The 20,655-nt window shown below is 44.2% G+C and overlaps 1 protein-coding gene across 5 annotated transcripts in view; it reads right to left on the minus strand.

Moving 5' to 3' along the window:
* The window catches only part of LOC147452863 (cAMP-dependent protein kinase regulatory subunit-like), a 144,424-nt gene extending 123,998 nt beyond the window's left edge, over nucleotides 1–20,426 (minus strand). For 2 of the 5 annotated variants that reach the window (XM_086518450.1, XM_086518449.1), the window contains exon 1: nucleotides 20,236–20,426. The gene's annotated coding sequence lies outside the window, so the exon portion shown is untranslated. The remainder of the gene's footprint in view (nucleotides 1–20,235) is intronic. The other 3 variants (XM_086518451.1, XM_086518452.1, XM_086518448.1) reach the window with 3 other exon arrangements.
* Nucleotides 20,427–20,655: the final 229 nt, after the last annotated feature.

Below are 20,655 nucleotides of genomic sequence, written 5' to 3' on the forward strand. Positions count from 1 at the left end.
TTCTTCTCCAAAGCATGACACACAGGATTTGAATGACAATGATAAGCATGATGATTTGGATGATAATGATGAGCATGATGATTTGCATGATCAAGATGTGATTTTTCACAAGCATGATGAGTTGCATGAAGATGATGTGATTGTTCACAAGAATGATGTGTTAGTGGATGCTTTTTCTAGCAAAGCTAACCTCGTTGTAGATTCGATCAATCACGAAGAACCGATCTTGGCTTTCGAGTCGAGGTCCAAAGAACCCCCACAGGACGATTCGATCATTCAAGAAGAAGCGATCTTGGCTCTCGAGCCTAAGTCCTAAGAACCCTCACAGGAAGTATTATGTGTTCGCATGATTGATACGCACGCATTGTTCGAGTGTTTCATTCGTGATCGTTTCCTGTATTTTAGTCAGCGTCTTTATGTGATCCCTTTTCCTAGGCATGACATATTGTACGTTGAGCACGTTTCACTCATGGATGAACACGAATGTATGCGGATTTTTCATGAAAAGCTGAAAAGTATGCATTCAAGGAAGTCACATTCCATGTCTCTTCCTTGGCATGACACAGTACCTGAAAGAGCACATGAAAGTATGAGCACCAAGTATGCGCATTTCCATTGTGAATTGCCAAAGTTGATTGCTCTAGATCATAAGAGAAAGATTCGATCTCATTGTTTGCGTGTGTGTGCCGAACCGTTTGGCACTCCGTCTCTTTGTTCATCTACATTGCATGTACAGTCTTTTAGGGAGACGAGATTTTTTCCACTCACTTTACTTGGAATAGGTATGTTCATGTTTTTGTGTTGGAAGTGGTTTCAGGAATTTTCAGCCATGGAGATTCTTGAAGAAGAAAGAAGCATGACTATGAAAGACTTTGTGTCACTTTCGGCGCGGCCCAAAGAAGCAAGATTTGCAGACCTTTATGAAGTTCAAGTACCGCACGACCCACACATCAGAGTGGGCCGGCGAAGAGTCCCTTCCAGGATTTCGGATGCTATTGGCAATCTCCCTCGACGCCATACAGTTCAGTACCAGTACCTCACTTTGAAAAGGAGGGGATGTCACGTGACACATCCAACCCTATGTGTCCGTGGACAAGCTACAGCATGATCAAGGTTCAGTCAGTCCAATCAGTTTAGATTAGAAGTGATCTGGCACTTTTGTGAGTCTATTCGTAGACCGTGCATGCCCAGTCACTTAGTATAGATGCATATCCTCTGGTTGCACACAACATGATCATAAGCATTCCCATCACAATCCATCAGAATCAGTCAGGGGAATTTTCCAGTGCATTTAGCCTATTTTCCATATTTTTGACATTTTTCACTTATTATTTTTAAGTGACTTTTGTTGGAAAGTAGTTAGGGCAATTTTGTTAAGTTTGTATATAAGCAAACTAGAGCTAGCACTATTTGGCAGAAGAAGCAACAGGAGCCAAGCTCAGCATGCAACTTCTCAGCAAGACCAAGCCTTGGTGGATTCCCTCCAAGCAGCAGATTCCCCCTCATCCCAGCGTTTTTGGAAAGCAAGCCTCAGCCTTCGCGATTTTGCATCAGCAGTCATCGCCATACCTCCCAGTCACTAGCGCTTACATCAGCATCAGCATCCAACGCCGGAAAGCAGAAAAGCTAGTGTTTTTAACAGATGCAGCCTGGCGTTTTCATGAGGATTCGGCCCCCTAAAGAAGCAGCAAGATCAGCCATAAAGAAGTAGCAGATTCGGCCCGGAAAGACCATCAGTTTTCAGCCCTAAACCTGCAGATTTTCAGCGTCAAAGACCCACAGAAAACAATCCCCAAATCAGCGTTTTTGGACTAGTAGCAGATTTCAGCCCATAGCGTTTTTGGACAGCAGTAGAAAGATTGCAGAGTTCAGCCCTTAGGTCGCCTTCGTCATCACCATCGTCATCGTCGACATAGCCTAGACTTGCATCAATCTCATGCATACCATTTGTACCAGTTTGTGCAATCATAAGTAGACCACTCTCGCCAACGAGAGTGGGGCCTTCGGAGGAGGGTTTTACAACGTCTCTGGTGTCATATCTCTCTTCTCTCTCTATCTCTCAGTCTCATACACTTGCACGCACAGTGTCCATTCACTTTGTTTGTGATCATAGCATTCTCTCATTAAGAACGGAAGGCTCTCCCTTCCATAAGAACAAAAGGAACCTTGAGCACAGTTCAGAGCACTCATCTTGAGCAAAGCACAAATATTCGTTCCGCTGCACCTAACAATCGATGATATACTCGACAACCTACAGGGTTCTTTCTGTTTTAATAGAATCGACCTAAAAAGTGGCTATCATTAGATCAGGATTGCTCCTAGAGATGTATACAAGATCGTGTTCTGGATTTCCTTTGGATTGTACGAGTATTCAGTAATGCCTTTGGTCTCACGAATACTCCTACAATGTTCAAACAGAAGGATAAGGAAAGGGTTTCCAAAGCTAAATATGCGACACTATGGACCTTTCCAGATCCAAGAAAGATAAATGATGTATCCTTCAAACTGAAGTTACCAGATACTTGGAAGATTCACAATGCATTTCATGTGAGTCTATTGAGACCTTTCGAAGGTGAAGTGTCAATGGATAGGGAGCCAGAGGAGCAGCCGGAAGTGGAAGAGACAACAGAGATTCTCATTCTCGAACATGTCTTGGTTCACAAGGAAAGGAAAGTGAAAGGTAAGCTGACACGCTTGTATTTAGTCAAGCCCGGCTTTGGATGCTAAGTGGATGGAGGAGGAGGACCTAGCAGATACTCCTCAAATTTTAGAGCTTTACCTTAAAGCTTTTGGTTTAGCACCTACTATTCCAAGAGTTACGAATGAATCTACAGGTTGAATCCGGTCTACACAAGAGGGGAGTTACTCTGTTCCTTTGTCACCACAGGTTACCTCGATGAATGAAGACACTGATTTCTTTTTGAGATTTTAGGGATACCGATGGGCTAACAGTATTCTATTGAATGACTTTATATAAAGAATTACTTTGAAATGGGAATTCCTAAAATGAATATGTTACATGTACTCTCTCTTGTGTGTATTGTCTGAGTGCATGTTTGAAAGATAGAATGACTGCAACGTTTCTGTCTTGTTCACCTGAGGGGTGATGTGAATGTGATAGTAACGAGATGTAGTCAATCAAGACATCTATTAGAGATCAATGCGGTTTGGGTGTGATTGCTAAATAAGTTACAATGATCATGATTCTCATCTAAAATCTCGACGAGGATAGTGATGTGAATGTGATGTAAATGTTTAGTTTGTCGTCTTCGTACAAGTGTTGGATAGGTGTCGTCTAGTACATCGGTACTTACAGTCAATGTCTGTTTTTGTCCTTTGTCTGTTTTTCACACGTAATCGAGGGCAATTACAATCTTTCAAGGAGGGTGGGAGGGGGGCGAGGGGGAGGGGGGGGGGGGGTATGTCACAATTGATGACGTGGCATGGTGGACCACTAGGGTTGAGGATAACAGTTTATAAGTGAGTGGGATGTTGCTAAATTAGTGAGAGGGTTTTCTCTCTTGAGACATCTAAGTACGGATATTTCTAGAGCATCATTCGAAGAAATAACGAGAGCATTGTGAACGGGAAAATCTCTAGGGCCACCAAGAACGGTTACTTTTGATGTGTCACATCGGACGGGTGACAGAGAGCATCGAGAAGAAGTATTCAACCATCCGAAATGGACATCACTGATGAGTCAAAAGGATGGGTGAAATAGAACATCACGACGGATTTGTTACGTAAGTTCGGAGAGAAAGGACAAAGTGATGGGTATTCTTGGTGCATCACATGGTGAGTGACGGAGCATCGGAAAGGAAATATTCCATAGTCAAAAGGAATTCCAAATTGAGTTAGAGTTGTACACAAGAGACAAGACAAGCACTTGCATAAAGATGGGGTTCTAAGTAAGCTTTGAGGAAATGCAGTTGCTTTTTGAAAAAGCAGGTTTCTTTTCAGAAAAGTGATGCTTTCCCGTAAAGGAGTCTATGTGTGCATTGTATCTATGTATGAGACTACGTTTGTTCCTTTGAAGATTGTTTTCATCGTGACAAGCTGCTGTTTTTCTCTGTTTTCAGCCCATAGGGTCTAGACGTTGTAGACAGGACTGATTTACAAGAAGGAACCCGAGATCATCCCTCTTCTATGTGTAGGATTAGAAGAGAAGGTTCTCACCATACAGATCTCTTCCGGGGAGTTGCTTTGTGAGTTTTTGAGTCTTCACAGGTGATGTTTTTCATGTTATACTCTATAAGTATTTGTTTGCACGTGCACTTCCTCTACACGAGGAAGTAGGAGCAAAGAGAGGCATGAGCCTCTGCAGGAGAAAAGCGCTCTGTGGAAACACAACCAAATCAGCCCAAGGGTTTTGTACCCTGAGTTTGAGAGTAGATCAATAGATCTACGAGTGGTAGACTATCGAGTTGGGATCAGGGGGCTGAGATTCTTCAATAAGGACTTCGCATCCAAGATAGCAGAGTTGCTGCTCCACGAAAAGGGACTCTAAAAATAGAGCTCTAGGAATGTCATGCCCTGAGTTTAAACGTGAGTTCTAGTGTCACAAATTGCTGACGTGTCAAGTCACTAAAGAACAGAGCCAACCTTCAAATCACGATCGAGGGACCTAAACCCTAAGAAGAACAAGCAACAGCAGAAGAAGAAGTCCTACCAACTTATGGGACCCCGTCCGATGGGGCCCAAGTGACATAAAGGCATATAAATAAAGCAGGACCCACACACACACAGAGCGTTGTGTGGAGCTGATGACGTGGTAGCAACTGTGCGGATCTCCACAATTTGCGTTGACATGATGATGTGGCAGACTATACGGATTTCCGTGTTTTGCGCTGACTGCTGACGTGATAGTTGTACGGATTTCCGAGATTTACACTGGCAACTTTTGGGCATTGCCTTCGGGCCAGTTGCTTTTGAGTTTGAAGCTTTTCACTGTAACTGCTTTTCAAGCCAAGGGCCTTTAAATATGAGGCCAGGGCTCATTCTTTGACACACTTCTGGGAGAAGGTGCAGAGCATGGAGTACCGGCTTGTACTGTGTTGATGCAATAAAAAGAAATACCCGAAGGGTCGCCAAGGTTTGGGGCCAATAGTCATTGGGGTGGAATTCCGCCACTTCGTGTCGCATGTCGTCTCTCTCTCTCTCTCTCTCTCTCTCTCTCTCTCTCTCTCTCTCTCTCTCTCTCTCTCTCTCTCTCTCTCTCTCTCTCTCTCTCTCTCTCTCTCTCTCTCTCTCTCTCTCTCTCTCTCTCTCTCTCTCTCTCTCTCTCTCTCTCTCAGTTCAATTGTTACTGAAGTGCTAAAAGTCTGTTCAGTCTGTTCTTTTCTATCGGCACGTGGTGCCCGTCTTGTGACATCTAGAGGTGAGAACCTTGGTTCTCGAGGATTCTGACTAAGATCTCAGACTAGGGTTTTGCCCAGAGATTGGGAAGCCAAGGCTGATCTAGAACGGATGAGGTAATATGTACGGTTCAAGTGCTTGTAATAATTCTCCTCAGTAATAAAGATACTCTGTACGGGGATTCAGGAAGACCAGCCCATCCTCTAGTACCCACTACTCTGTCAATCTTCTTTCTCTCTATATCAATTGGCTTCAGTATTAAGTGATAAATTCTATATATCCGAGTATACTTGATATTGCTATGCACTCCCATTTGTGACACTATCTCTGGGAGATCATCTCTTCAAGATTGTACGTCCTCTTCCACTACAGAGGCTGAATATGTTGTAGCATCAAAGGCTTGCAAAGAAGCTTTATGGTTGGCACGTTTAGTCTAAGATTTGGACAAGGGTCAGCAAAATCAAGTGTTGCATTATGATAGTCACAATGCTATTGCTTTGGCAAAGAATCCCGTGTTTCATTCCAAAACAAAACACATAGAGGTGAAATATCACTTAATTCGAGATGTGTTGGCAGATGAGAGGATTGAGTTTAATAAAGGTTGTACAGATCATAACCCTGCGGATGCTCTTATAAAGAGCTTAGCCATGAAGGGTTTGCATGTTGCGTAGAGTGTATGGATGTGGGGTGAAGCCATTGTCATGCTTCAATTTTGTACATAGTTTTGTTTTACTCCACTTAAGCCACATTAGCCGTTGAGTGAGAGGTCGTGACGGCCAGCCAAACAACCTACTAATCCATCTAGCCCCTATTTATATTATCTAATAGAAAAAAGGAGCACGGCATGTTGCTATACTAAGCTACACCCAATCCATTTGTCTCGTCTTCTCCTTCTCCACAACACGCTCCCATGCACTCTCTTTTCAGATGGCTAGATAGAATGTAATGCATGCTAGAGAATGTACTCTCTTGTGTTGATGGTCATTGGCATGTATGCATGAAGGCAACGTCTCCTCAACAATCGAATTGACTTATGTAGATGTAATCGCGAACAATTACTCTTCTTTTAAGAGGGGCTATGTCACAAAAGTGATGGCGTGGCAACATGAACAAAAGGGAAGAGAGAAGAGCATAGTTACCCGGAACGCGGAACGGGAACGGCGACGGGATCCCCGCGGAACGGGGGAACGGCTAGGGGTCCGGAACGGGAATGGCGCGGAACGGGAGGTATAAAAAACACCCAAATAGTGCATTTTTTAGCTCCTTGTGTTTAAATACAAGGAGTATTAGAGTGCTTTGACTCTAATACTCACAAAAAACTCGTTTTGAAGACCATTCAGCCTTGCTATGACTAGAGAGAGAGAGAGAGAGAGAGAGAGAGAGGGAGAGGGAGAGATTTGAGAGAGTGGGAGGGAGAGGAAGAGAGCTTGAAGGCTTGAAGCCTTGAGCCTTGAGAGAGTGAGTCTTGAGAGGGAGAGATCTTGAGAGTGTGAGAGGGAGAGAGCTTGAGCCTTGAGGATTAGCTTGTGGAGAGAAAGGGGGAGGGGGGTGCATTTTATGAGTCCTTGAGGCCTTGCACACTGCAAAAAGAAGCCCAAACATTTACTTCAATTTTTTCAATTTTTGCCAAATTTGTTTGTAGCCGTTGGCCGTTCCAGGGGCATTCCGGAACGTTCCGAGGGCGTTCCGGAACGTTCCGAAACGGCCGTTCCGGTTTGCACTGCCCACTCGGAACGTCAAACATTCCGGGACGTTTCGGAACGTTCGGGAAGGGAACTGCCCCCCGGAACGCCGGAACGAGGACTAGGGGGCGTTCCCCGGTAACTCTGGAGATACCTACATTAGCAAGCTCCACAAGAAGGTCGTAGCTATGGCACTGCTATAGGCAGATGCCAATGAGGTCTCTCCCTCATGCGCGTGACTTGATCGTGACTTCCATTTTGTATTTGTATAAGGAGGAAACTTGCCGCTTAGACAAAAAGGACTTTCTCAAAGACTCCAGCATAAGGTCAAACTCCTATGAATATTTTGTTTAACGTTTTGAAACTTACATAGGTGGAAGAAATCCATGTGGGAATTAGGTAAAGGAGTTTGGGAATAGAGGTAGGTGGAAGGAGTCCACCCTTAATAAAATATTAGATAACTTTTACGAAAGAGACTCATGACGTGGTCTTTGTACAACATCCTGTAAAAAGCCACTGGAAATGATGACACAGCAAATTTTATGCTAAGATGGAAGAGTTTTTGGAAGTCCAGTTTTAGCACATGCTTTTGGGATTCAGCATCAAGTTTTTGGCCTATTGCTTTTCACCCAATGGCCTTTAAATAAGAGCCTAGAGGGCCACTCTAGCAGATCACCTTGGTAGCAAATTGCAAAGTGCACTCCTATGGAAGTTATACTTTGTGAAGATCAATATCAAAGAGATACCGAAAGGGGTGCCAAGGTTTGGGCCCAATACTTTTGGGAGTGGAACTACGCCACTCTGCTTCTCAAGTGTGATCCCTCTTTTCAATTTCCGTTGTGCATAAGTGCTAAAGTCTGTTCCAATTGATATTTTCAATTAGCACATGGTGCCCTTTATGGTTACATATGTTGTAGGAGTGCTTCCAATGGATAGATTCTTGCTTCTTTGTTGAGGGGATTTACTTTGAGCATTGCTACTTGTTGCTGTAATTTTTTCACTTCCTTCAATAGGAAGGTGTCCCAGAGAGATTGCTTGATCGATGGTGGAACCATGGGTAGTGAACTTGAAGCTAGGACTATTGCAAAAGCTTTTTTCAAGCTAGCCATGATATACTGTTTCCGGGTGCTATTAATGTATGGCCCACCCCTCAAGAGCCCATGCTCCTCACTGAGGGGTGAGAAGAGACAAAGGGCCTCTTCTACTACCCTATCAAGCTCTTACGAGCACATGGCTCTATGTGCCACACAAACATGCTACATCGACTTCCAAAGCCAATCATATATATAGCAGTGTCATAAAGCCTATGGTATATACTATCGGCAATTTTATGAGCCTGTTTGCAGGACCTGCATTGGAATAGAGTTTCCAATTTTAGACCTCTTGCATGAATGGAAGAAACAATCGGACTGAAAATATTACCTTCCAATCTTGGAGTTTGCTTACAATAGTGCCGAGCATGTTTCTACGGGGTTCACTCCCTTTATGTTAATGTACAACTATCAACCTTCTTCACCAATTTCGTTGGGATTAGCCAATGAAAAGTGTCACAAAGTGATGATGTGGCATGGCCTAAACCCTAGCAAAACAGACATAAGAAGTCTACCAATTTAAAGGTTCTTGTCAAGGGGACCCAAAGGGGTTAGGATTAAAAACCTAACCCGCCCAGCGAAACCCGGTTGAGGGGACTAAAACCTTTTAAAATTAAAAGTTGGACCCAATTTGCGGAAAGACTAATGACGTGACAGACATACAGATCCCCGAAAATTGTGCCGCGATTTGCACTAATAGCGTGTTGACGTGGCAACGTGTACAAACAATCGTTAGGCGCTAGCTTTTGGGGCTTCATACGCATTTAGAACCTTAATTTTTCATGTAACTGCTTTTAGATAGGCCAAGGGCCTTTATAAGTGTGTGAGGGCCGCCTCCTTTGGCAAATTTGCTTGGAAGCACTGTGGAGAGAAAGGACCCTTGGACATTGTACTTGTTGAAGCATAATAAATAAATACCGAGAAGGGGCACCAGTCTTTGGGGCTACTACTTCTTGGCGCAGATTTCCATTGTGTCGTGTCGTGTAGTCTCTCTCTGAGTTTTATTCAGTTGTTTCAATTTCTCTCACGTGTGTTTTTATTAGACCTTTAGGTTGGGGTGTCCAAGTCTACCACAGTGGTATCAGAGCTTAGACGATTCTTCTTCTACAGAGGATCCGATCCCTTGACTTGCAGCACACAAAGATTCAGCTGACGAATCTCACCAAGAGGAAACTGTCTCACATGATCGTTTGGGTGATGAAGAAACCAACGAGGATTCCAATAGGATCCGACCCCTTTCCGAGGACTCCAAAGAGGAGTATAGTCCACCTCCACCCACAGCTTATGAAAGAATTGTAAGGTGCAGCAGAAGTGAATGTTGAACTTTGCCCAAGATGAGTGCTCCGAACTGTGCTCAAGGGTTCCTTATACATACGGAAGGGAGAGCCTTCCGTTCCTTTAGTGAGAGAGTGCAAATGATCACAAAAAAAGTGAATAACACTGTGAATGAAGGTGCTGAGACTGAGAGATAGAGAGAGAAGAATACGATACCAGCATGTTGTCAAAACCTTCCTCCGAAGGCCCCACTCTCTATGGCGAGAGCGGTCTACTATTGATTGCACAAATCTCTACAATGCTTGAACTTGCCGACGATGTCGACGACGATGAGGACAACGCTGAAATTTGAGAATGCTAAGGGCTGAAATCTGCAAATCTTTATCTGTTGAATTCTAAGTCTATAAAGGGTTGGATGTGGAGAGAGAGACGATGAGGACAACGCTAAAATTTGAGAATGCTAAGGGCTGAAACCTGCAAATCTTTATCTGTTGAATCTGACTCTATATAGGTTTTCCGGGCTGAAACTACAAACTTCGATTGATCCCACCGTGCGGCGAGGAACTGCTGCGGGAAGGTGAGATCTGCCAAGTTCGAGACTTCTTTTGTGATGTTTGATTGCCGAAAACTAAAAACGTTGAATCTAGGGCTGAATCTGTAGCGAAGATCTACAAAAACGCTGAGGTTGATCTGCAAACCAAGAGTGCTAGGGGCTGAATTCTGCTTCCTGCTGTGGAAATCTGCTAATGCTAACGCTGGGAATCTATTGCCTTTTGGGGAAACTGCTAACGCTAGGGCTGATCTGCTGTCTACTTTCACTGGGAATCTGCAAGTGCAAAAACGCTGGCTGATCTGATGCAAAAATGTTAGGCATCCTGGTAAGTGAAAACATTAGAGTTGTCGCAGGGGGTGAGTCTTGATGAGAAGTTGCCTGATGAACACCGGGTTCTTGCTGCCTCTTCTGCCAGAAAGTGCTAGCGCTAGGTTTTCTTATATATTCACTTAGTCAAATTGCTCTACCCAGTTCCCAACAAAAGTCAATTAAAAATAATAAGTGAAAAATGACAAAAAAATATATCTATGCACTATAAAAATGCTCCTGATGGGTTCTGATGGAAATCTGATGATCATGCTATGTGCAACCAGAGGATATGCACCTACTCTAAGTGTCTGGGCATGCACGGTCTGCGAACAGACTCACAAAAGTGCCAAATCACTTCCTATTCTAGACTGACTTGACTGAACTGAACCCTAGTCATACTGTAACTTGTCCACGGACACATAGGGTTGGATGTGTCACGTGATATCCCCTCCTTTTCAAAGTGAGGTACTCATACCGAACTGTATGGCGTCGAGGGAGATCGCCAACAGCGTCTGGATGAATCCTGGGAAGTACTCTTCGCCGGCCCACTCTAATGTGTGGGTCGTGCGATACTTGAACTTCATAAAGGTCTGCAAAGTCTTCTTCTTTGGGCAGCGCCGAAAGCGACACAAAGTCATATGTGGCTCCTGCATTGCTTCAACTTCGTCTTTAATCATGCGTCTAGCTTCTTCAAGAATCTCCGAGGATAAAAAATCCTAAAACCACTTCCAACACAAAAACATGAACATACCCATTCCATGTAAAGTGATTGGAAAAAATCTCGTCGTCTTGAAAGAGTGTGCATGCAATGCTGATGAACAAAGTGACGGAGTGCCAAACTGTTCATCAAACACACGCAAACAATGGAGTTGAATCTTGACTTTCTGATCTAAATCAATCAATTGTGGCAAATCACAATGGAAATACCCATGCTTGATGCTCTATTCTTCTTGTGCTCTTTCTACGACTGTGTCATGCCAAGGAATAGACATGGAATGTGACTTCCTTGAATGCATACTTTTTAGCTTTTCATGAGAAATCAGCATACATCCGTGCTCATTCATGAGCGAATCGTGTTCATCGTACAATATGTCATGCCTATGAAAAGGGATCACATAAGGACGGTGACTAAAATACAGGAAAGCATCACAAATGAAACACTCGAACAATGCGTGCTGACTAATCATTCAAACATATAATACTTCCTGTGGGGGTTCTTTAGAACTCGACTCGAGAGCCAAGATCGGTTCTTCGTGGTCGATCGAATCTGCAATGAGGTTAGCTTCACAAGACAAAGTATCCACTAAACCATCATCCTAGTGAACAAGCACATCATCTTCTTGTAAATCGTCATGCTTGTGAGAAATCACATCTTGATCATGCAAATCATGGAATTCCTGTGTGTCGTGCTTTGGAGAAGAACAAACTGAGAGAGTCTCCTGCTCGTGATCCTTTGCAATCTGTGCCTGCACATGAGTAAAGAGTCGCAACAACTCTTCCATGTGTTGGTCGTTCATCGCTTTCCTTGCTTTGTTCTCGCGATCCACCTTCTGCTTTTCTTACTTCGTGCTCCCACGCTATGGCTGCCCTTCTTTCTTCGTATTCACGGTCTATGGTTGTCCTTGTTTCTGTTGTTCTTGCTTCGTGCTCGCGCTCCAAGGCGACGCGTTCGCTTCTCGTTCTATCCTCCTGTCCATAATCATCTTATCGAAAGCCTCCATAGTATCTGGTGCAATCTTTGGCGTAGATGGGGAAGGGGGAGGGTCGGAAAAACCTCCAGGTGGGGAAAACTCTTCTTCGCCACTCCCATGCTCACCACATTCATGAGAAGTATCCATTCCGCTTCGGGTGATGACCATCCACTAAAGTCTTGGGTTCTTATGTTAACGAGGAACTTGGGTTCTTGTGGTTCTTGAGGTTCTTGAGGGTCTTGAGTTCTTGAGTTCTTGAGGTTCTTGAGGTTCTTGGGTTCTTGAGGTTCTTGAGGTTCTGAAGTCTTGAGGTTCTTCCTTAGCTTGCAATCTGTGTTAGAGAAGGATCTTCTCTTACCCGAGCTCTTCTCTTTCCCACGGGCGCACCCCTTGGCAGCCTTGCGCTCACACCAAGGTTGCTTTTTCCCACCTCACGTCGAGTGGCGGGCCGCTAGGTGCACGGTCCGCTCTTAATGAGTGAAAAGCGGTAGAAGGGGAGACAAGCCCTTCTTTCTTGGGTTTCCTGTCACTCTTCAAAAACAGAATTAGGAATAGACACGCCCAAAAGGACTTGGTTAACGTACAACCGCAACAAGCAAAAAAGAATTATGTGGTTCTTGTGGTTCTTTCCTTGAGTGATACAGAACACTGCCAAAGCTCTTATACCAATGTAAGGTGCAGCGGAAGTGAATGTTGAACTTTGCTCAAGATGAGTACTCCGAACTGTGCTCAAGGATTCCTTTTACTTACGGAAGGGAGAGCCTTCCGTTCCTTTAGTGAGAGAGTGCAAATGATCACAAACAAAGTGAATAACATTGTGAATGAAGGTGCTCAGACTGAGAGAGAGAGAGAGAGAGAGAGAGAGAGAGAGAGAGAGAAGAATACGACACCAAAATGTTGTCAAAACCCTCCTCCGAAGGCCCCACTCTCTATGGCGAGAGCAGTCTACTATTGATTGCACAAATCTCTACAATGCTTGGACTTGCTGACGATGTCAACGACGATAAGGACGACGACGAGACGGGCTGAAATCTGAGAACGCTAAGGGTAGAAATCTGCAAATCTTTATCTGTTGAATTTTGACTCTATGTCGATGACAACGATGCGACGACGATGCGCCGAAAACGCAGATGCTGAAATCTGCGTTTTCCGGGCTGAAACTGCAAACTTCGATGGATCCCACTGTGCGGCGAGGAACTGCTACGGGAAGGTGAGATCTGCAAGGTTCAGGACTTCTTCTGCGATGTCTGACTACTGAAAATTGAAAACGCTGAGTCTAGAACTGAATCTATCGCGAAGATCTCCAAAAACGCTGAGGTTGATCTGTAAACCAAAAACGCTAGGGGCTGAGTTCTGCTACCTACTGTGGAAATCTGCTAACGCTGGAAATGTGTTGTCTTTTAGGGAATCTGCTAACGGTAGGGCTGATTTCTATCTACTTTTGCCGGGAATCTGCAAGTGCAAAAACGTTGGCTGATCTGATGCAAAAACGCTAGGCCTTCTGGTGAGTGAAAACACTAGAGTTGTCATGTGGGGGGGGGGGGTCTTGCTGAGAAGTTGCCTGATGAACATCGGGTTCCTGCTGTCTCTTCTGCCAGAAATTGCTAGCGCTAGGTTTTTTTATATATTCACTTAGTCAAATTGCCCTACCCAGTTCCCAACAAAAGTCACTTAAAAATAATAAGTGAAAAATGTCAAAAATAGGAAAAATATATCTATGCACTATAAAAATGCTCCTGATTGGTTCTGATGGAAATCTAATGATCATGCTGTGTGCAACCAGAGGATATGCACCTCCTCTAAGTGTCTGAACATGCACGGTCTGCGAACAGACCCACGAAAGTGCCAGATCACTTCCTATTCTAGACTGACTTGACTGAACTGAACCCTAGTCATGTTGTAGCTTGTCCACGGACACATAGGGTTGGATGTGTCACGTGACATCCCCTCCTTTTCAAAGTGAGGTACTCGTACCGAACTGTATGGCGTCAAGGGAGATCGCCAACAGTGTTTGGATGAATCCTGGGAAGGACTCTTCGCCAGCCAACTCTAATGTGTGGATCGTGCAATACTTGAACTTCATAAAGATCTGCAAAGTCTTCTTCTTTGGGCCGCGCCGAAAGCGACACAAAGTCACCTGTGGCTCCTTTATTGCTTCAACTTCGTCTTTAATCATGCGTCTAGCTTCTTCAAGAATCTCCAAGGGAAAATATTCATCAAACCACTTCCAACACAAAAACATGAACAATACCCATTCCATGTAAAGTGATTGGAATGCATGCAATGCAGATGAACATGGTGACGGAGTGCCAAACCGTTCATCAAACACACGCAAATAATGAACATGGTGACGGAGTGCCAAACCGTTCATCAAACACACGCAAATAATGGGGTTGAATCTTGGCTTTCTGATCTAAATCAATCAACTATGGCAAATCACAATGGAAATGCCCATGCTTGATGCTCAATTCCTCTTGTGCTCTTTCTACGATTGTATCATGCCAAGGAAAAGACATGGAATGTGACTTCCTTGAATACATACTTTTCAGCTTTTCATGAGAAATCCGCATACATCCGTGCTCATTCATGAGTGAATCTGGTGCAATCTTTGGCGTAGATGGGGAAGGGGGAGGGTCGGAAAAACATCCTGGTGGGGAAAACTCTTCTTTGCCACTCCCATGCTCACCACCTTCATGCGAAGTATCCATTCCGCTTCGGGTGATGACCATCCACTGAAGTCTTGGGTTCTTAAGTTCACGAGGAACTTGGGTTCTTGTGGTTCTTGAGGTTCTTGAAGTTCTTGGGTTCTTGAGGTTCTTGAGGTTCTTCTTTAGCTTGCAATCTGTGTTAGAGAAGGATCTTCTCTTACCTGAGCTCTTCTCTTTCCCGCTGGCGTACCCCTGGGCGGCCTTTCGCTCACACCAAGGTTGCTTTTTTCCACCTCATGTCGATTGGCCGGCCGCTAAGTGCACAGTCCGCTCTCAATGAGTGAAAAGAGACACAAGGGGAGGCTGGACAAGCCCTTCTTTCTCGGGTTTGCTGTCACTCTTCAAAAACACGACTAGGAATCGACACGTCCAAGAGGACTTTATTTACGTGCGACTGCAACAAACAGAAGTCCTACCCAGTTCCCAGCAAAAGTCACTTGAATATAATAAGTGAAAAATGTCAAAAATAGGGAAAATAGGTCTATGCACTGTAAACATGCTCCTGATGGGTTCTGATGGGAATCTCATGATCATGCTGTGTGCAACCTGAGGATATGCACCTACTCTAAGTGTCTAGACATGCACGGTCTGCGAACAGACTCACAAAAGTGCCAGACTACTGTCACGTGACACATCCAACCCTATGTGTCCGTGGAAAAGCTACAGCAAGATCAGGGTTCAGTCAGTCTAGTGAGTCTAGATTAGAAGTGATCTGGCACTTTTGTGAGTCTATTCATAGACTGTGCATGCCCAGTCACTTAGCATAGATGCATATCCTCTGGTTGCACACAGCATGATCATCAGGAATTCCCATCAGAATCCATCAGAATCAGTTAGGGAAATTTTCTAGTGCATTTAGCCTATTTTCCCTATTTTTGGTATTTTTCACTTATTATTTTTAAGTGACTTCCCAACAAAAGTAGGTAGGGCAATTTTGCTAAGTTTGTATATAAGCAAACTAGAGTTAGCACTAATGGCAGAAGAGGCAGCAGGAGCACATGCTCAACAGGCACCTTGTCAGCACGACCCCAAGGACTTCTAGCATTTTTGCTCCACAGCAATTTGGCTAGCGTTTTTGGACAAGACACCATAGATCAGCCAACGTTTTGCATTTGCAGAGCCACGGCGACAAGACCACAGCAGATCAGCCTAGAGTTTTTGCATCTGCAGAATCCCGGCGACGGAAACTCCATTTTCAGCCCTAGCATTTTTGCATCTGCCAGCAACCTCAGCGTTTTGCAGATCTATCGCGACAGAATCAGCCCTAGGACCAGCGTTTTCAGTTTTCAGCAATTAGACTTCGCATATCAAGTACCGAACCTCGCAGATCTCACCTTCCCGCAGCAGTTCCTCGCCGCACGGTCACTTTCCCCAAGGTTTGCAGTTTCAGCCCGGAAAACGCAGATTTCAGCATCTGCGTTTTCAGCGCGTCGTCGTCGCATCGTCGTCATCGACATCGTCACCGACATAGAGTCAGAATTCAGCAGATACAAGATTTGCAGATTTCAGCCCATAGCAATTTTGGACAGCAGTAGAAAGATTGCAGATTTCAGCCCTTAGGTCAACTTCGCCATCCCCGTCGTCATCGTCAACATAGCCTAGACTTGCATCAGTCTCATGCATACCATTTGTACCAGAGTGTGCAATCATAAGTAGACCACGCTCGCCGACGAGAGTGGGGCCTTCGGAGGAGGGTTTTACAACATCTCTGGTGTCGTATCTCTCTTCTCTCTCTATCTCTCAGTCTCATTCACTTGCACGCACAGTGTCCATTCACTTTGTTGTGATCATAGCACTTTCCATTAAGAACGGAAGGCTCTCCCTCCCATAAGAACTAAAAGGAACCCTTGAGCACAGTTCGGAGCACTCATCTTGAGCAAAGCGCAAACAATCATTCCACTGTACCTAACATTGGTATCAGAGTTTTGGCAGTGTTCTGTATCACTCAAGGAAAGAACCACAAGAATTTTTTTTGCTTGCTGAGGTCGCACGAACCCAAGTTCGCTTGGGCGTGTCGATTCCTAATTGTGTTTTGTTGAAGAGTGACAGGAATCCCAAGAAAGAAGGGCTTGTCCAGCCTCCCCTTGTGTCTCTTTTCACTCATTGAGAGCGGACCGTGCACTTAGCGGCCGGCTAATCGACGTGAGGTGGGAAAAAGCAACCTTGGTGTGAGCGCAAGGCTGCCAAGGGGTGTGCCCGCGGAAAAGAGTAGAACTCAGGTGAAGAGAAGATCCTTCTCAAACACGATTTGCAAGCGAAAGAAAACCTCAAGAACTCAAGAACCCCAAGAACCAAGACACCCAAGAACCCAAAGAACCCAAGACCCCCGAGAACCCAAGTTCCTCGTGGACTTAAGAACCCAGGACCACAAGAACCCACGACTTCAGAATGATCATCACTCGAAGCGGAATGGATACTTCGCTTGGAGGTGATGAGCATGAGAGAGGCGAAGAAGAATTTTCCCCACCAGGAGGTTTTTCCGACCCTCCCCCTTCCCCATCTACGTCAAGGATTGCACTAACTCCTATGAAGGAGTTTCCGCAGTTGTTTATGGACAAGAAGTTAGACCGAAAAGCAGAAATAGAGTGTGAACACGAAGAAAAGATGGCAGCCATAGAGCATCAATACACAGAAAGAGTGGTAGCCATATATCGCGAGACCAAAGCACGAATGCAAGAGATGTTGCGACTCTTTTCTCAAGTGCCGACACCGATGCAAGAGATTCGGGAAAAGGAGACTCTCTCAATCTCTTCTTCTCCAAAGCATGACACACAGGATTCGCATGATTGTGAGAAGCATGATGATTTGAATGACAATGATTTGCATGATGATGATTTGATTGACAATGACCAGCATGATGATTTGGATGATAAAGACAAGCACGATGATTTGCATGATCAAGGTGTGATTTCTCACAAGCATGATGAGTTGCATGAAGATGATGTGATTGTTCACAAGGATGATGTATTAGTGGATGCTTTTTCTAGCGAAGCTAACCTCGTTGTAGATTCGATCAATCACGAAGAACCGATCTTGGCTTTCGAGTCGAGGTCCAAAGAACCCCCACAGGACGATTCGATCATTCAGGAAGAAGCGATCTTGGCTCTCAAGCCTAGGTCCAAAGAACCCTTACAGGAAGTATTATGTGTTCGCATGATTGATACGCACGCATTGTACGAGTGTTTCTTTCGTGATCGTTTCCTATATTTTAGTCAACGTCTTTATGTGATCCCTTTTCCTAGGCATAATATATTGTATGTTGAGCACGTTTCACTCATGAATGAGCATAAATGTATGCGGATTTTTTATGAAAAGCTAAAAAGTATGCATTCAAGGAAGTCACATTCCATGTCCCTTCCTTGGCATGACACATTTGTAGAAAGAGCACATAAAAGTATGAGCATCAAGCATGGGCATTTCCGTTGTGAATTGCCACAGTTGATTCCTCTAAATCATAAGAGAAAGATTCGATCTCATTGTTTACGTGTATGTGGTGAACAGTTTGTCACTCCATCTCTATGTTCATCTACATTGCATACACGATCTTTGAGAAAGACAAGATTTTTTCCACTCACTTTACATGGAATAGGTATGTTCATGGTTTTGTGTTGGAAATGGTTTCAGGAATTTTCAGCCATGGAGATTCTTGAAGAAGAAAGAAGCATGACACTCGACGAAGTTTAAGCATCGAAGGAAACTCAGAAGACTTTGTGTCGCTTTCGGCGCTGCCCAAAGAAGCAAGCGTTGCAGACCTTTATGAAGTTCAAGTACCGCACGACCCACACATCAGAGTAGGCCGGCGAAGAGTCCCTTCCAGGATTCCGAATGCTATTGGCGATCTCCCTTGATGCCATACAGTTCGGTACGAGTACCTCACTTTGAAAAGGAGGGGATGTCACGTGACACATCCAACCCTATGTGTTCGTGGACAAGCTACAGTATGATCAGGGTTCAGTCAGTCTAGTCAGTCTAGATTAGAAGTGATCTGGCACTTTTGTGAGTCTATTCGTAGATCGTGCATGCCCAGTCACTTAGCATAGATGCATATCCTCTGGTTGCACACAGCATGATCATCAGAATTCTCATTAGAATCCATCAGAATCAGTTAGGGGAATTTTCTAGTGCATTTAGCCTATTTTCCCTATTTTTGGTATTTTTCACTTATTATTTTTAAGTGACTTCCCAACAAAAGTAGGTAGGGCAATTTTGCTAAGTTTGTATATAAGCAAACTAGAGTTAGCACTAAATGGCAGAAGAGGCAGCAGGAGCACATGCTCAACGGGCACCTTGTCAGCACGACCCCAAGGACTTCTAGCGTTTTTGCTCCACAGCAATTTGGCTAGCGTTTTTGGACAAGACACCATAGATCAGCCAGCATTTTGCATTTGCAGAGCCACGGCACAGCAGATCAGCCTAGCGTTTTTGCATCTGCAGAATCTCGACGACGGAAACTCCATTTTCAGCCCTAGCATTTTTGCATCTGCCAGCAACCTCAGCGTTTTGTAGATCTATCACGACAGAATCAGCCCTAGGACCAACGTTTTCAGTTTTCAACAGTTAGACTTCGCATATCAAGTACCAAACCTCGCAGATTTTTGTCCTATCTAATTTGCAGGCATAGTTGAGGGCGATTATAATTCTTTCAAGACGGGGGTATGTCGCAAAATGATGACATGGCATGGCCCAAACCCTAGAAAAACAGCCAAAAGAAGTTTTACCAACTTGCAAGTTCCTGTCAAGGGGGCCCAAAGGAATAAGGATTAAAAACCTAACCCGCCCAACTTATGGAACCCGGCCGAGGGGCCTAAAACCTTTTAAAACTAAAAGCTAAACCCAATTTGCGTAAAGACTAATGACGTGGTAGACGTACGATCCTCAAAAGTTGCACCACAATACAAGTGCTATCGTGGTAGCGTGTAGGGACAGTCGTTGAGTGCTATCTTTTAAGCTCCATTAGGTCTCCCCAATCTTGGAAAACCAAAAATCCTTTCAAAACATCTCGAGTGCATAATTGAAGGATGAGTTTAGGAAATGAAAAGACCATGAAGGTGGAAAGTCAAAAGATTTTTTGTGTGCATATAAATAGAGATGGTCGAATGCACCTTATACATTTGTGTTTTTCTTCTTAATTTTCTTTCCTCTAGTGTTTTGAAGCCATTAGAGCCATTAGGAAAGCCTTTTTTATTAAAGAGCCATTAGGAAAACCTTTTGGGCTTCAAAAGCTTACAGAACCTCAGCTTTTCTTATTCAATCTCTGTTAATGAATTATGTTCACCTTACAGAAGCTTTTCTTCTTGCTTACAAGCTTCTCATCAATAGTGCACTGGCCCTTGTTTGCCATTTTAGGCGTGTTTTGGATATTCATATTTTTAGGGCGATGGTTTTATTTTTGCTCGAGATACTTGATAGAGATATTTGCCCAACCTTACTGTGGCTCACATTAGGCGGGGCCTTGGGGCCCCTCCGTCCTTCAGTCTTGTACCATTCCCAAAGTTTGTCATCTTAAGTTATTGAGCTCTCTCTCTCTCTCTCTCTCTCTCTCTCTCTCTCTCTCTGTGTGTGTGTGTGTACCTGTCGAAGGCATGGATAAGAAGAACGTTGATCATCCTTGCAAGCGGGGTTTTGCGGGTGGCGATCGAGATGGCAAAGTTTCAGCAGCGCGTCCTTTCATTCTCACCCATTTGAATGAATGCACACTCGAAAGGATTTGGCTACGGGCATCTAAATGTATCCCATAAAAAAAATAACCCCAGCCACACGACTAAGGTGCGTTTTCTGCAAAGGGGTGAAGCCTTAGTGATAGGGTAGGGGGATGGGTAACTTGGGAGGGAATTTTATTCCATGAATCAGTTGAATTTTTTAGTGGGGAGGTATTGGCCAGCTCTACAAGGTTTGTTGAAGCACGTGGCAGTGGAATGATACCATTTGAAGTAGCTCAGGTCACATTTTAAAGAGATATACTATTCTGTGTGTATCAAAAAGAGCATCCAA

Source organism: Adiantum capillus-veneris, chromosome 8 (genome assembly GCF_014529385.1).
Source record: "Adiantum capillus-veneris isolate H3 chromosome 8, ASM1452938v2, whole genome shotgun sequence".
Taxonomy (NCBI): Eukaryota; Viridiplantae; Streptophyta; class Polypodiopsida; order Polypodiales; family Pteridaceae; genus Adiantum; species Adiantum capillus-veneris.